This window comes from Eriocheir sinensis, unplaced genomic scaffold (assembly GCF_024679095.1).
Source record: "Eriocheir sinensis breed Jianghai 21 unplaced genomic scaffold, ASM2467909v1 Scaffold1557, whole genome shotgun sequence".
In the NCBI taxonomy this organism is placed as follows: domain Eukaryota; kingdom Metazoa; phylum Arthropoda; class Malacostraca; order Decapoda; family Varunidae; genus Eriocheir; species Eriocheir sinensis.
Genome location: NW_026110914.1, coordinates 42,016 through 51,885, shown reverse-complemented (window position 1 = coordinate 51,885; position 9,870 = coordinate 42,016).

Below are 9,870 nucleotides of genomic sequence, written 5' to 3'. Positions count from 1 at the left end.
GAAGGAAGGGAAGAAAAGGAGAAACGAAGCAAGAGAGGATCAAATGAGGAAGGAAACAAGGAAGGAAGGAAGGGAAGAAAAGGAGAAAGGAAGCAAGAGAGGATCAAAAGAGGAAGGAAAGAAGGAAGGAAGGAAGGAAGAACGCAATGGAGTAAAGGAAAGAATACCAGGGAAAAGGAAGAAACAAACAAACAAACAAACAAACAAGTAAGCAATTAATAAAAGGCACTAAACACAATTAAAGGAATATTAGCGTGTATGTGATATTCGCCATTATGAAAATTAGAATTGGATTCGCCTCGAGGTATTGGCGGCTAATTGAATCCTATTGTCGGCGGCTTGGATTCCACTTGCGAACACACCTTATACCCCCCCCACCCACCCCCTTGCCCCCTCCCCCCACCCCCCTCCCCTCTTCCTCCATGTCCCCTCTGTCCAGGGTAATGAGAGCCATGTAATTAGAACTCTTCTCTCTCTCTCTCTCTCTCTATCCGTTTTATCTTTTTTTCCTTCATCTTTTTTTTCTTTTTTTTTTCTTCTTCTTCTTCTTCCTTTCTTCCTCCTCCTCCTCCTCCTCCTTCCTCCGTAGTCGTAGGTATGGAGAAATCTAATTACTGAGAGAGAGAGAGAGAGAGAGAGAGAGAGAGAGAGAGAGAGAGAGAGAGAGAGAGAGAGATTAAAAATGATGTAATAACCGGTATTAAGCGAAAATGAGGAGAAAGAGGAAGAAGAGGAGAAGAAGAAGGAAGGACATTTTGAGTTACGACTTTAAGAAGAAGGAAATGAAGAGGAGGAGGAAGATGCCAGGAAATGAAAAGAGGAGCGAAACGGTGACGCTGAAAGAAGAGGAAGAGGAAGAGGAAGAGGAAGAGGCGACTGGCTAAAGGGAGCGACGAAGCGAAGAGGAGAGGTAGGGAAAAAGAAGAGAGGAATGGAAGGGGAAAGAAAGAGAGGGGAGAAAAAGGGAAGAAGGAAGGAAAGGGGAGGATGAGGAGAGGAAGAAAAAAGAAAGAGGTAGGGATATAGAAGAGAGGAATGGAGGGGGAAAGAAAGAGAGGGGAGAAGAAGGGAAGAAGGAAGGAAAGAAATGAAGAGAGGAAAGGGCGAGAATAAAGGAAGTGAAAGAAAATAAGGATGATGAAGGAATTAAGGAGGAGTCTCAAGAGGAAGGAAGGAGAGAGAGAGATTGAAAAGAAGGAAAATAACCAAGAAAAAGAGGGAATAAGGTTGAAAATTTAAGAGGATGGAAACGAAGGAAGAAAAGAAAGGAAAACAGGAAATAGAAAAAGAAGGAAAGGATGGATTAAAAGAATGAATATAAAGGAAAATTGTGAAAAAAAATAATAAAAAAATGAAGGAAGGAAAGGAAAGAAGAAAGGAAGGAAAGGAGAATAGAAAAGAAAATATAGAAAAGGAAAGTGGAAGAAAAAAAAATAAGGAGAAAGAAAAGTAAAAAAAAATAAAGGAGAAAAAGGAAAACAGAGAGAGAGAGAGAGAGAGAGAGAGAGAGAGAGAGAGAGAGAGAGAGAGAGAGAGAGAGAGCAGGTGAGGGGTTGGTCTCCATGGGGCGGATTTCCCTTTTCCGCTGTAACGGCCGAGAGGAAGGTGACCGTTGCCCTCCTCCTCCTCCTCCTCCTCCTCTTCCTCCTCCTCCTCCTCTCACTATCTCTGTCCCCTCTTTCCTCCTTCCGCCCTTTTTTTTTTTTTTTATCCATATTTCCTCTACACTTTCCTCCTCCTCCTCCTCCTCCTCCTCCTCCTCTCTCCCTCTTCTCTTTCCTCTTGTTCTTTTTGTTGTTTTTTGTTGTTTTTGTCTTATTCTGTTCTTCCTTCTTCTCTTCCTCCTGTTTTTCTTTTTTTTCTTTTTTTTTTCTCCTTGTTTCTCTGTTTCTCTTCCTCCTTTTCCTCTCTCTCTCTCTCTCTCTCTCTCTCTCTCTCTCTCTCTCTCTCTCTCCTTCTTAATGTTCCTTCTCTTATAATCCTCCTCCCCTTCCGTTCATCTCTCCTCCTCCTCCTCCTCCTCCTCCTCCTCCTCCTCCCTCTCCCTCCCTTCCCTTCCTTCCTTCCCTTTTCTCATCTCCTATTTCTTTCCTTAATTTCCTTCCCTTTCCTTCCCTTAATCCTGTCCGCTCGTAACCCTCCCTTCCCTCCCTTCCTCCCCTTCTCTCTTCCCCTCTTTTTCCTCCTCTCTTCCCCTTCCTCTCTCTCTCTCTTCCCTTCGAGTGTTCTCCTTTCTACTTCCTCTCTTTCTTTCTCCTTCCCTTCCCTCTCTCTTACAATTTTTCTTCCCTCCTCCTCTTCCTTCCCCTTCCCTCCCCTCCTCCTCCCCCGACCAGTTTACTACAGAAGGGCGAAGGGACAGTGAGGGGGCTGTCAAGGGAAGGGCTGAAGGGACTGAAGGGACGGGGGGACTGACTGACTGACTGATAGACTAATTGAGTAGCAGCTCTCTCTCCTCCTCCTCCTCCTGGAAATATATATACAGAAAATAAACGTTACAAGAGAGAGAGAGAGAGAGAGAGAGAGAGAGAGAGAGAGAGACCAGTAACGAAGCGAAAGAGAAGGAAATAAAAAAGATGAATAAAAATGATAATTGGTGACGAAAGGGGAGAATACGAGAGAGAGAGAGAGAGAGAGAGAGAGAGAGAGAGAGAGAGAGAGAGAGAGAGAGAGAGAGAGAAGGGGAACAGATATGATTGGTAACTCTCTCCCTCTTGAAGTTTAAATCGCAAAGAGAAAACAGGAATAAGGGAGAGAGAAAATAAAGAAATAATTAGAAGGTTTAAATAAAGAGGAGGAGGGAAGGAAAGAAAAAAGAAAGGAGGAAAGAAAGGAAAGAAGAAAGAATGAGAGATAGCAAGCTTAAAAAAGAAAGTAGAAACAGAACGGAGAGGAAAGAACGAGAATAGGAAAGAAAAGAGAAGAGAACGAACGAGGATGGAAAGGAAAAAGAAAGGAGAGAATAGAGAGGAAAAATATGTGCAATTGAGAATATTGAGGAAAGGAAAGGAGGAAAAGGAGGAAAATAAAATAAAAAAGTGTAGCTACATAAGTGATAAAGAGAGAGGAAGAAAAGGGAGAGAAGGAGGAGGAGGAGGAGAAGGGAGAGGAAAAAATAAGGAGAAAGAAAATCAGAAACGAAGGGAAGGAATATACCAGAAAAAGAATAAAGAAGGAATGAAAGGAAGGGTCACACACACACACACACACACACACACACACACACACACACGCACCTCTATTTCTCCCTTCAAATCCACTTCACGACCTGACACGATTTTTTCTTCCCGCCCTTTTAACACACACACACACACACACACACACACACACACACACACACACACACACACACACACACACACACAAGATTTCGTTACCTTCCCTTTCATTATTTTTTCTTCCTTACTTTTTTTTTTTTAATATTCCCAAAGAGGAGGAGGAGGAGGAGGAGGATTGGTAGAGAAAGGAAAGGATGGGAAACAAATGGAATTGTAAAGAGGGAAATAGAGAGAGAGAGAGAGAGAGAGAGAGAGAGAGAGAGAGAGAGAGAGAGAGAGAGAGAATGAAAAATTTGATAACAACTTGCCTGGGAAACGATATTGTGTGTGTGTGTGTGTGTGTGTGTGTGTGTGTGTGTGTGTGTGTTTCATTCCTTCTTTATTTCTTTCCTGGGTTGTTTTTCTCTCCTTTCTTTTTTTTCTTCTTTCCTTCTTTCCTTCCTTCCTTCCTTCCTTCCTTCCATCCTTCTCTTTATTGCTTTCTATCTCTTGTTTCTCCTTCCTTCCTTCCTTCCTTCCTTTCCCTCTCTTTCCTCCATTGTTATTTCTATCTTCCTTCCTTCATTTTCTGTATTGCTCTCTTGTTTCTCCTTCCTTCCCTCCTTCTCTCCTTTCCTTCTCTTTCCTCCTTTGTTATTCCTTCCTTCCTTCCTTCCCTTATTCTAATTATTTTTTTTCCCTCCACGTTTTGTTCTTATTTTCCTTTCTCTCCTTCCTTCCCTTCCTTCCATTCTTTGTTTCCTTCCTTCATTCAATTTCTTCACTTCTCCCTTTCCTTCGTTTCCTTCTCTTTGTTCCTCTTCTTCCTCTTTCTCCTCATTTCTTCCTTTCCATAATTTCTTTCCTTCAATCCTTTTTATTTATCTTTATTTCCTTCTTTCATCCTCTTCTTCCCTTTTCCTTCCTTTCTGTAATTTCTTTGTTCCTTCTCTTTCATCGTTTCTTTCTTTCTTTCTTTCATTTGCTCGTGTTTACTTTCTTTTCCTCTCGTTCTTTTTTTTCTTTTTTTTATTTATTTATTATTATTATTATTATTTTTTTTTTTTTGGTCTATAATTCCCTGTGGCTCGACCTATCTCTATCTCTATCTTTCTTTTCTCCTTCTTTATCTTTTCCTATTCTCTGTCTTTCTTTCATTCTCTTCTCCTCCTCCTCCTCCTTCTCCTCCAGTCCCAATTCCATATCTTCTTCTTCTTCTCTTCCTCCTCCTGTTCTACTTCATTCTCTTCTTCTTCCTTCCTCCTCCTCCTCCTCCTCCTCCTCCTTCTCCAGTCCCAATTCCATATCTTCTTCTCCTTCTTCTTCTCTTCCTCCTCCTGTTCCACTTAATCCTCTTCTCCTCCTCCTCCTCCTCCTCCTCCTCCTCCTCCTCCAGTTCCAATTCCATATCTTCTTCTTCTTCTTCTCTTCCTCCTCCTGTTCCACTTCATTCTCTTCTTCTTCCTTCCTCCTCCTCCTCCTCCTCCTCCTCCTCCACATATCCTCTTGCACTCGTCCCAGCTGGTTCTCCTTCCTCCTCTTTTTTTTCATCTTCCTCTTCCTGACCGCCAACTTGTTTATGATTCACTCCTCCTCCTCCTCCTCCTCCTCCTCCTCCTCCTCAGTTCTCGCCTCGCCACTCCTATATCGTTCAATTTGCTCGTTTTCCTCTTTCTTCCTCCTCTTTATTTCTCCTCTTTATTCCTCGTTTTATTAAGTCTGTTAGTGCCGGAAAGACCTCTTGATTAGTTAAGGGAAGATTGTTGTTGTTGTTGTTTACTATAACATTAAATTTGGTTCTTCTTCTTCTTCTTCTTTTTCTCCTTCTACTTTTTACTTTATCTTGCTTTCCCCTTCTTTCCTTCTCTTCCTTTCCCTTCCCTTCTCTTCCCTTTCCTTCACATCCCTCTTCTTCCTTTCCCTTCCCTTTCCTTTCCTTTCCTTCCTTTCCCTTTCCTTCCTTTTCCTTCCCCTTCCCTTTCCTTCCTTTCCCTTCCCTTCCCTTCCCTTCCCCTTACATCCCCCTTCTTCCCTTCCCTTCCCTTTCCATCCCTTTCCATCCCTCTTCTTCCCTTCCCTTCCCTTTCCATCCCTCTTCTTCCCTTCCCTTCCCTTCCCTTCCCTTTCCATCCCTCTTCTTCCCTTCCCTTCCCTTCCCTCTTCTTCCCTTCCCTTTCCTTCCCTTCCATCCCTGTTCTTTTCCTCTCTTCTCCCCTCCTTCCCTTCTCAACCCTTTCCTTCTGTTGCTCGCTTCCCTTCCCTGGACGCGACCCCTCCACCTCCCCTTCCAGCTGTGGGCCACGCCGCACCCCGGGGCCGTAAACTGTTGAATCGGGCCGCTCCAGGGATCTTGTGAAGGCTTGCTTTATGCGCGCGTCAAGTGATTCTACGGGGATACAGACCAGTGGAGGGGTAGAGTGGCCGGCCCCGGGGAGCCTTCAGGGCCGCGGGGTGCTGTCCCGCGGCCCCTGTGGTACCCCGCGGTGTGTACCTACAGGCGGCGGTTGTAGAACGGCGCGTGGATCGCCTACATTAGCAAAGGAACACGAAAGAGGGGGGAAAAAGAGGAATGAAGAGGAGGATAGAGAAATGGAAGGAGAAGAGAAGGAAAGGAAGAGGGAGAAAGGAGGGGGGAAAAGAGGAATGAAGAGGAGGATAGAGGAATGGAAGGAGGAGAGAAGGAAAGGAGGGGGGAAAAAGAGGAATGAAGAGGAAGATAGAGAAATGGAAGGAGGAGAGAAGGAGGAAGAAAGAGGGGAAAGAGAATGAAGGAGGAAGAAAGAGAAGAGGAGAAAGGAGTGGGTAAAAGAGGAATGAAGAGGAGGATAGAGAAATGGAAGGAGGAGAGAAGGAAAGGAAGAGGGAGAAAGGAGGGGGGAAAAGAGGAATGAAGAGGAGGATAGAGGAATGGAAGGAGGAGAGAAGGAAAGGAAGAGGGAGAAAGGAGGGGGGAAAAGAGGAATGAAGAGGAGGATAGAGGAATGGAAGGAGGAGAGAAGGAAAGGAAGAGGGGGAAAAAGAGGAATGAAGAGGAGGATAGAGAAATGGAAGGAGAAGAGAAGGAAAGGAAGAGGGGGAAAAAGAGGAATGAAGAAGAGGATAGAGAAATGGAAGGAGAAGAGAAGGAAAGGAAGAGGGGGAAAAAGAGGAAAGAGAAATGGAAGGAGAAGAGAAGGAAAGGAAGAGGGGGAAAAAGAGGAAAGAGAAATGGAAGGAGAGGAAAAAGGAGAAGAGAAGGAAGGGAAAAGGAAGAAGACCAGATTTTGAGGTATCCTTCGGCTGTTTGTATTTACTCGTGTGCTCTGTGGTCACCCTCCTTGTCTAGTGTGTCTGCGGTCGTCGGTAAACTCCCTCCATCGGGCTGAGGCGGCGAGGCTGGGCACCCAATCACACATATTTGACAAGGCTTTCATACGAGTCCAGGGCATTTCTAGGGACAGTTCTATGACCCTGGTGGTAGTCTGACCTTTCTTCTGTACCACGAACCTAAAATACCACTCATTAGAACCCGATCAATCTCCTATTTGGCCTATTGAAATTGTTGATGAGGTGGACGCGTCTAAATATACCGATCTGTGTGTGTGTGTGTGTGTGTGTGTGTGTGTGTGTGTGTGTGTGTGTGTGTGTGTGTGACCAGTTCGCTGCCTCTCTCACCCCTCCTGAAGCACTCTCAACGCCACGCCCCAAGGATCAACTCATTACGGGTTCGAGAGGGGCGTGGCGGGGCGGGGGCGGGGCCAGGGGGGGGTAGGGAGGACTCTGGGGTCTGTAAGCATTGCAGTAGGGGAGAACAGGGATGGGGTGGAAGGGAGGGTGATCTGAAGGAGCTGTGGTAAGGGAGAACAGGAATGGGGGTGAAAGAGAAGGGGGGATGTGTGGAGCTATAAGGGGTGGAGAAGAGGGAGACGTAGGTAGGGGGGGATCTGTCTGGCTAGATTAGTGTTAGGGGTGGTGTTGAGCTAGTGGTGATATGTTTGTGCTTTTGTGACGAGATGGTGTGCAGGGGGGAAGGGGGGATGTGCTTAGAATAGAGTTAGTGTTAGTGGTGTCTGAGTAGTGGTGTGTCATTAGTGGTGATGTTTTGGGGAGAGGTGAGGGGTGAGGAGGGGAAGGGGTGCAGGGGTGAAGGGGGGATGTGCTGAGAAGAGTGTTAGTGGTGGTGGTTGTTGGGGGAGAGGTGAGGGGTGAGGAGGGGGAGGGGAAGGGGTGCAGGGGTGAAGGGGGGATGTGCGGAGAAGAGTGTTAGTGTTAGTGGTGTGTTAGAGTTTGTGGTAGTGGTGGTGGTTTGGGGGAGAGGTGAGGGGTGAGGAGGGGGAGGGGAGGGGGGGGAAGGGGTGGAGGGGTGTGTCGCCTCCTCAGTGAAGGCATCCATCTCGTTCTCTTCCTTCCTGTCAATATATTTCTCCCCCGCCCCGCCCCGCCCCGCCCCGCCCCGCCCCGATCACATCACTCTCCCATTTCGCTTTTCCGTGTTCCATCATTGCCTTCTCCCCTTTCCTTCTTTTTCCTTCCTTTCCTTCGCTTCCTTTCTCTTCCCTTCTCCTCCATTCTCTTTCCTTGTCTTTCTCTTCCCTCCCTTTCCTTCCCTTTCCCTTCCTTTCCCTTCTTTCCTTACGCTCCTTCCCCTTCTATTTCCTTTTCTTTCCTTTCTTTCCCTTCCCTTCCCTCGGCCCCTTCATCTGTCCCTTCAATCCCTGCGTCCCTTCACTTCTTCAATCACCCTTCCCTTTCCTTCCCTTCCCTTTCTTTCCCTCCTCTTCCCTTCCCTTCCCTTCCTTTCCCTTTCCATCCCTTGTCTTCGTTTCCCTTCCCTTCTCTTCTTTTCCCTTCCTTTCCCTTCTGTTGTCTTCACTTTCCTTAATTTTTCTTCCCTTCCCATTCTTTCCCTCCTCTTCCCTTCCCTTCCCTTCCTTTCCCTTTCCATCCCTTGTTTTCCCTTCCCTTCCCTTCTCTTCTTTTGCCTTCCTTTCCCTTCTGATTGTCATCCATTCCATCTATTCCCCTCCTTCCCATCCCTTCCCTTCCTTCCTTTCCCATTCCATCCCTTCGTCTTCCCTTCCCCTTCCTCCCCTTCTCTTCTCTTCCAGTGTCTTCCCCTCTCTTACCCTGTCTTTCCCCTCCCCTCCTTTCCCTTCCCTTCCCTTCCCTTCCCTTCCTTCCCTCGCCCCATCATCTGTCCCTTCATTTCCTTCGTCCCCTGCACCTCTTCCCTCACGCTGACCTGCCCCTTCGCGTCATTACTCTCTACATCTCTCTCTCTCTCTCTCTCTCCTCGTTTTCGCATTATTATTATTATTATTATTATTATTATTATTATTATTATTATTATTATTATTATTATTATTGTAGTTGTGTTTTCATCGTGTGTGTGTGTGTGTGTGTGTGTGTGTGTGTGAGAGAGAGAGAGAGAGAGAGAGAGAGAGAGAGAGAGAGAGAGAGAGAGAGAGAGAGAGAGAGAGAGTTGCTACGTACGATTTTATTTGTTTTGTTTATGTTATTGTTTTTTTTTTATATATATCTTTCGTTACTATTAACAACAACAACAACAACAACAGCACAGAAAGAGGAGGAGGAGGAGGAGGAATCGTAGAGAAAAAGGAAGAAGAGAAGGAAGAAAAGAAAAAGAGGAAGGGAGATGAAGAAGAAGAATTGGTCAAAGAAAGAAAATAGAGGAGGAGGAGGAGGAGGAGGAAGAGGAGGAGGAGGAGGAGGAGGAGGAGCCCGCATGTTGCTAAGGTCGCCATGGAGTGTGTCCTCCTTCCTTCCTCCTCTCCTCCTTTCCTCCCTCCTTCCTTCCTTTCCTCCCTCCTTCCTCCTTCCTTTCCTCCCTTCCTCCTCCCTCCTTCCTTCCTCCCTTCCTTCCTTCCTTCCTCCTTCTTCCTCCTTCCTCCTTCCTTTCCTCCCTCCTTCCTCCTCCTTTCCTCCTTCTCCTTCCTCCTTTCCTCCCTCTTTCTTCCTCCTCCTTCCCTCCCTCTCCCTTTCCTTTCCTCCTCCTTCCTCCTTCCTTCCTCCTTTCCTTTCCTCCTTCCCTCCTTTTCCTCCTTCTCCTCTCCTTTCCTTTCTCCTTCCTCTCTTTTCCTCCTTTTCTTCCTTTCTTCCTCCTTCTCCCTTTCCTTTCCTCCCTCCACTTCATCTCTTTCCCTCACAGAAATGGTTCTCTCCTCCTCCTCCCTCCTCCTTCTTCCTCCTCCTCCTTCTCTCCCTCTCTTTCTCTTTCTCTCCCCTATTTCCATGATTATTTGATTCTATAGAAATCCTCCTCCTTGTCCCCAAGTTTCCTCCATCTCTCTCTCTCTCTCTCTCTCTCTCTCTCTCTCTCTCTCTCTCTCTCTCATTAATTTATTCCTTTTCCTCTTTTTCTTTTGCTTTTCCTTCGTTTTCTTGTTTTCATTTTCATATTTCTTTTTTTTTCTTCTTTTTCTTTTTCCTCCTCCTCCTCCTCCTCCTCCTATACCACCATCACCACTGCTACTACTATTACTACTACTACTACTATTACTACTACTACTACATCTACTACTACTACTACTACTACTACTACTACGAATAATAATAATAATAATAATAATAATAATAACAATGTTTCTCTAATATTTCCTTTATTCTCCTCTGC